General features: G+C 43.1%; 1 long non-coding RNA gene across 3 annotated transcripts; it reads left to right on the forward strand.

Annotated features, from left to right (window-relative positions):
* The first annotated feature begins 666 nt into the window (after positions 1-666).
* On the forward strand, positions 667-6,280 carry LOC123141901 (uncharacterized). 3 transcript variants are annotated; one of them, XR_006470452.1, is made up of 8 exons: positions 669-1,277; positions 1,614-2,320; positions 2,802-2,934; positions 3,097-3,235; positions 3,459-3,710; positions 3,825-4,034; positions 4,179-4,289; positions 5,356-6,280. It is a non-coding gene; the product is annotated as an uncharacterized lncRNA (long non-coding RNA). The 3 variants fall into 3 exon arrangements; XR_006470453.1 differs by having other exon boundaries at positions 672-1,277; positions 1,614-1,705; positions 2,126-2,320; positions 3,459-4,034; positions 5,356-6,279; XR_006470451.1 differs by having other exon boundaries at positions 667-1,277; positions 3,459-4,034.
* Positions 6,281-6,615: the final 335 nt, after the last annotated feature.

Below are 6,615 nucleotides of genomic sequence, written 5' to 3' on the forward strand. Positions count from 1 at the left end.
TTCTTGGTATAGATTGCAATCCTACATGTCCTATTATTCTTGGTAGACCTTTCCTTAGAACGATATATTGGTGCAATTATTTATGAAAGAAGGAAACATTAGATTTCAATTTCCGTTAAGGAAAGGCATGGAACACTTTCCTAGAAAGAAAATTAAACTGCCTTATCAATCTATTATGAGAGCCACTTATGGATTGCATGCCAAAGATGATAACACTTCGATCTATTCGTGTTTTATGCCTAGCTAAGGGCATTAAACAATAGCTCTTGTTGGGAGGCAACCCAATTTTATTTTTGTTTTTTCTTTTTAGGTTCTGTTTTGCAATAAATATTCCATCTATTCTCTGGTTAGATGTGTTTTTATGTTTTAATTAGTGTTTGTGCCAAGTAAGACCTTTGGGATAGCCTACGGTGATAGTTGATTTGATCTTGGTGAAAAACAGAAACTTTTGCGCGCACGAAAATAATCTAACATATAAACCCTCAAGAAGTGCTGGGCACAACCATCGCTCGAGCGCACCGCACCACGCGAGGGGTAAAAACCACCGCACCGTGCTGCGCGTGGGGTAAAAACTGTGAGGGCACACCGCACCACACGAGCGAAATAGTGCGAGCGAGCGAGCCGGCCTGCATCTCCCCCCTCCGCCTGAGCCGTCGTCTCGCCCACTCCCCCGAGCCACACGCACACCCAATCCCCTCCCCTCCAACCCTAGCCGCCTGGCTCGCTTCCTCCTCCATCCTCCCGCGTCTGTGGCCCCCTCCAGCATCTCTTCCACCACGGGATCCGAGGTGCGCGGGCGTCTCTCTCCGCCTTGCCTAGTGTGCCATCAGACGAGGCGGCGGCAGAGGGAGGGAGGAGGCGGGCACGACCTACTTTTCCCCTCCCACCCCTGCTCGACCTCCCTCTAGCCACCGCCGCCTCCTCCTCCTCTCCCTCTCCCGTGTTGCTGTCGTCGACCCTCACAGCTGCTCCTCCCCATGCTAGCCCCTCCACCTCACATTCTTCCGCTTGGCCGTCCACGCGGCCAGCAACGGCACCGCACCGTAGGGGCGGTCAGGGTGCCTGCTACAAGCCGCTTGACCTCCTGGCGCTGCTTCCTCAGATGTGCCGGCGTCGCTGCCTGCGCCTTCTCCAGCGCCACTTCGGTCACCGGCGCCAACTCCGGTCAGTGGTCTCCGGCACGCCCTCGCGACTTGACGAGGCAGAGATGTGCCGAGGATCCCCACGCCCTTGGTTCTCATGTTCTCTGCTCCCAGCCGCAACAGATCGTCCCAAAGGTATCTATCCCCATTATTCTCCTTCCTTCATGTTGTTTCTCAATGTATCCATGCCTAGGCTAATTCACGCCATCAGCCTGATGAAATGTCTTGATGTTCTTTCTTTTATCGAATGTCTTTTGCTATAATAAGGCCATGTGAAATTATATGTATTCTTTCTTGGTAATATTGTTGATCCTTGTTAATTTTGGAGCTGCTATGGATCCTTTTTTTTCTCAGATGCCATCTTTCATGAGAAATTCAGCACATCAAATCTCGAAGATTTTTTTCCTCGAGACCTTTCAAAATGTAATTTAGTTTTGTCTTTTGACATTTGTTCTTTTGTTGTTATCTTAGGCATTATCGTGAGGAGGGAAGCGGCCGCAGATTAAGGACAGCGCGGTTTAAGAGCATGGTCATAGTCTAGGAGCACACCCGGTGGTCGGCGCGTATGTTGTCTCCATGCCAAATTAGCCACTTGATTATTTTAACAAATCCCTCTTCTGCCTCTTAGTCATGCTCAAATCTGAGCTACCATGTGTCTACTGAGCTTAAAATTACCCACAACCCACAATAGAAGGCAAGTAGGATTTGACAGTGTATGACATGGTAATCTAGCTTTATAAAATCCAAATTGATCAGGATATGCACAAATATGTTTACATATTTGCATCCCTAGCGTCACTTATAGGATTGTAATTAATAGCAACCATGGAGAGAGTCGGTTCATTTTATTATGAGCAGGTCTCTTCTTCTACATCCTGAAGATCTGCTAAAATATGAAGTGAATTTCCTGTTTTATCTCACATTTACCAATTACACATTGAAATATTGTGTTTGTTAAGAGAGTTTGATTTGTACTTTGGAAGTTTTGGGATTGGAGACATCACCCTTCTTGTCCGCTGCCCAACTCCGTCGCGGCCCAGGCCTAGCAGGCGATAGAGGCACCACGAGGACTCACTACAAAGAAGCCGTGGGAGGAGGACCCCGACTCGGATGACGACTGCTGAAAGATCACGCACTTCTTTGGCCCACAGACCGGCTCCGCTTACGGCTTATCCAAGGTATCTCCTTGTGCAGCTTCACTATCGCTCGTGTGCCTCGTGCAAATAAATAAAGCTACCTAGCACCGGCTCTTATTTCTCTATGCCTACGTAGTGTTTGTGCCGATTCTTATTTATATGTGCCTACATGGAATACAATTCTTATTTGTCTGAACCAGTGAGCATTTCATTCAGTTTGTTTCTGTCCATGAGTAACAATTTTTTGGAAGCATATGTACATATTTAGCAATCCAGCTATGCTTTGTGCACTTTCTGCTGAGCTAGGCAATGTTCACTGCAGCTAGCAAGAACCTGTTAACGGCTGTGATAGATCAAAAGTGAAAGGAGTGGTTGCACGCTTATTATTAAGATAAAGGACAACTCCACAGCAATGGTGATGGAGATCTATTTAGCAACCTCCTCATTTTGGTTCTGAAGTTATTTACCCTTTTCAGTGAAGGAACTGGTTTTGCGGCATCAGTTATGTGTGTTGTGTATGTAGGTTGGAGCTTCACCGGCGCCATGGTTGTGCTCGGAGGAGGATCGCCGATGCCCGCCGCCGCTGTCTTCCACATGCTCCTCCTCACGACCACGGGTGGACGTTGGCTGAGGTCTAGCCTCCCATCCACACGCAGGTACTCCCCCACTCCCCTCTGTGCCCTCTCTCTGTTAAACTAAGGAAGGGGGCCTATATGTTTCATCTTGTCAATCTAATTTGTCTGTGCATATTAGTATATAGTCACATTCAGAAAAGCTTGACTGCACAGTAAGAGAGTTTGTATCTTTTTGTTTTTCAGATTATGCAAGTATCTGCTTGGTCTGCATATTAGTACCGACTAGCAAGCACAGGAACGACCACTTGGACCTGGCGACTTGGATCTGATGACTTGGAATTCCAATTGACCGAGACATCAATTAATTGACTCAAAATGACGGGTAAGGTGTCACCAAAAGTGCTTTGCCACATGCGTCGCTTTCGTCCCTTTATATTCTTCCCATGCACCACACCGTACCAACAAAGGCAAAATTTGTTTGTGTGGAAGCGTCCGAACCATTGGCATTGTTTGTTTCTCTGGTGAATAAATTGTGTTTGAACGCAGCATGTCTGAACCCTAACCATTATTTGTTTCTCCACTGAGCGAATTGTGTCTGCACGCAGGAAGTGAAAGCATCAGATTGAGTGATTCAGATCAGTTCTTGCGTTGTACGCCTGTAAATTCGGCGGTAATTCCTAACTATGACGTTGATATGATCTCCCATATGCATATTTGACTAGTACTACGTGCAGCCCGCAAGCAAAGGTTGCCCGGCAAATTCTGATCCAGCCAAATGGGAAGGTCGTCGAGCCCACCAGTCATGGATTCTTATACAAACCCAATAGGGTTGTTCTCCATCGTCCTCGTGCCCTCCTGTATGTACTCTCGCTTATGTGTTCTTGGATTCTTATTTTCTTTCTTTGGCAGGATCCATAGGATTATTGTTTTCTCTGAATTTGTCCTTTGGTGCATTGTGTTTGCTTATTCAGGTCGATGGGGAGGAGAGGAGCAGCGAGGCTGGAGCTCTAGACGGGGCACACGTCCCTGGGTTAAGCAGAGGCCAGCTACGGGGCAAGGAGCAGTGGGCTTAGAGCTCCAGGCGGCGCTCCTGTCACGATGTGGTGAGATGCAAGGGAGGGGTAGGATGCCGGTGACAGCAGAAGGAGCAGGCCGGTGTAGAGGGCAAGCAGCACAGGAAGGTATGTATTTCTTCACACTATCTTCATTATTTTGCAACTTGTATTCATTTTCGCTGATAATCCTTTTGCACTTTTGTTTTATCTAATCCATTGCAAGCTTATAAATGGTGATGTTTGGTCTTCTACTATTTTGGCTGGTGATAGATTAAGAAGGATATGACGCTTTGTATAGTTTCATGGATGGGGTTTGGGTGTCCTGATGAGAGCAGTTCAGTGGATGCACCTCTGCAACCTCGCCAACATGGACAATCACTGGTAACATCTTTTACCCTATCCAGTTATTACCTCCATTTTATGCAGTTTCTTTCAAACTGAATGAAGTCTCGAGGTGGACGCGCGAGCTCTTATTTTGTTGTTCTTGCTGTTGTGTATATGTCTTCATGCATCTAAGCCATTAAAAATTGCAAATCTAAATGGGTTGGGGAGATATGGCTATGGTGTTTATTCCTTCACATTGGTTTAGGTATTTCTGAATTGGTTCACTCTGAAAAAAGGTCTGTCACGGTTTGATTTTTGCATCTGCAGAAAGTGCGGTCTTTTTCTAGCGTGGAGCATCCACACCTTCTTCTCCCCAGTGCTCACTACTTTGTTGGCACATGTTTCGTAGAATAGAACACCTTTTTAATGTCGTATTTCATGCTATACAGTGTGATGGATCATTAGATGGCTAGCCTTTCGCGGCACTCATTGACGAATTTTCACTTTAGGTGTTCTTGTGGCCCCTAGGTTTTTGAGTATGTTCATGTTGAGAAATTATAGTAATAAGGAGGGACACAATAAATATTTGTAAGCTAGGTTGCTTGCCTAATCAAGCTCACATGTGGATCATTTACTGTTCTGCGTTATTGGAGTTTTGCTACAGTATTCATTCAGAAAAATATGAGTGGCATGTTGCAATATGATGCTCAGGACGAAACTGATATTTGAAATTACATGTTCTATGACAATGGTGTAATACCATAATATTTACAAATTATAATTTGTTTTTAACTTTGCAACCGGAATGTGTTGCCTTTAGTAATATGTACGTCCACTGTTTATTTCCAGCAAGACATGATAAATATTGTTCTTTAGATTACTTCAATGAACTGATAAATAGCGGACCAGGCTAAGTTCAAGACCTTGATTTAGAAGTAGAGTTTTTCAATCATAGACATGTTTCTTCCTAAAAAGGAATTCAAGCGCAGCTACTGTTGACTCTAAAAAGGGATTTAAAATGTTTTCATTTCTGGAAAATGTTTTCATTTATGAATTTTGATCTCAAGTTATCAACCTTAATCGAATTCTTTGAATTTAGGCTAAACTTAAGCATGAATTGTAGGTCATGAGTACAGGATCAAGCCGCGGATATTTACGGCGACATGGAGTATTTGGTGGAACTGGCTATGGAAGTGTGTCGCTCCATGTTGTAGGCAGGCCGTGATATGGTGAACTATTTCTTAGGCACGACATTATGAGCTTCTGTTTTGCAGCACATGGATACTTTTCGGAATAAATGTCATGGATCCATGATGCCTTACGTACCTCTGAACCTATGACTCTAGAGATAATTTAATATATTTCTGGATTGTTTCGCTCTGGTTACATAAGGTAAGATCATCTTTCACTAACACTTTCAAGTTTCAAAATTGTCAAACGGGGTTCACAATACTAGGTCTTTCTCAATTCAGATTCTTATATATCCAAAAGGGGGACTAGCAATTCTGATGGGGCTTTTGCCACTTATTGTTTTATGGTTGTATAGACAGCTGATGGCATGCTTCTTTCTGTGAATTGTCAATTCTTTTGTACAGGGTCCCTCGGCTACTTATGCTTTGCTAGACAATGAGAGTATGTAGATAGCATGTATGGTTTTTACATTGTTTTGCGCCGGTTGAGATGCATCACATGATGTTTTCCTTTTACATTTATGAGTATTACAGAGTCCTTTCTTTTTTCACAAGGGGCAGTAGATGTGCCATTTGATTTGAAGGACAAAGAGTTGATCACAAAGGGGTAGCATTCAGGATATATACACAAAAGAGTATAGAACCAAATTATATGATGTAATTGACTACTATTTCTATTAACTTCTCCTGTACATAATGTTCACGAGTTCATGTATTAAGTACATTTTATTGTGTCACTTGTGTTTACTCTTTTTTTAATGCAAGTTTACAGCTACTCGGAATTCCTAATTGTAGACTCAACTATCTTGACCTACCGATGATCTAATTTGTGGCATTATTACCTTAAAAAAGTATTTGCATTTAACTTCCTTTATATAACGGGGTACAAGTTCTTACCAAATGTACTCAAATATACGGTTATTGAAAAAATGAAAATATTTTCAACACGAACATGGTTTTAAACGGGTCTTTGCGCCATTTGGCGTAACTGGTCATCTAGTTTTCATAAATCACATAAACCTATTTTTAAGTTGATTCTTTCTGAACAAGATTTATAAACAACTTTCTTAGGACTTCCTAATTTCTCAGGATTTTTGGAGTTACAGAAGTATTCGAAATATCCAGATTGCTACAGAATGTTCTGTTTTTGACAGATTTTGTTTTTTGCGTGTTATTTGCTTATTTTGATGAAT

This window comes from Triticum aestivum, chromosome 6D (genome assembly GCF_018294505.1).
Source record: "Triticum aestivum cultivar Chinese Spring chromosome 6D, IWGSC CS RefSeq v2.1, whole genome shotgun sequence".
Lineage (NCBI taxonomy): Eukaryota > Viridiplantae > Streptophyta > Magnoliopsida > Poales > Poaceae > Triticum > Triticum aestivum.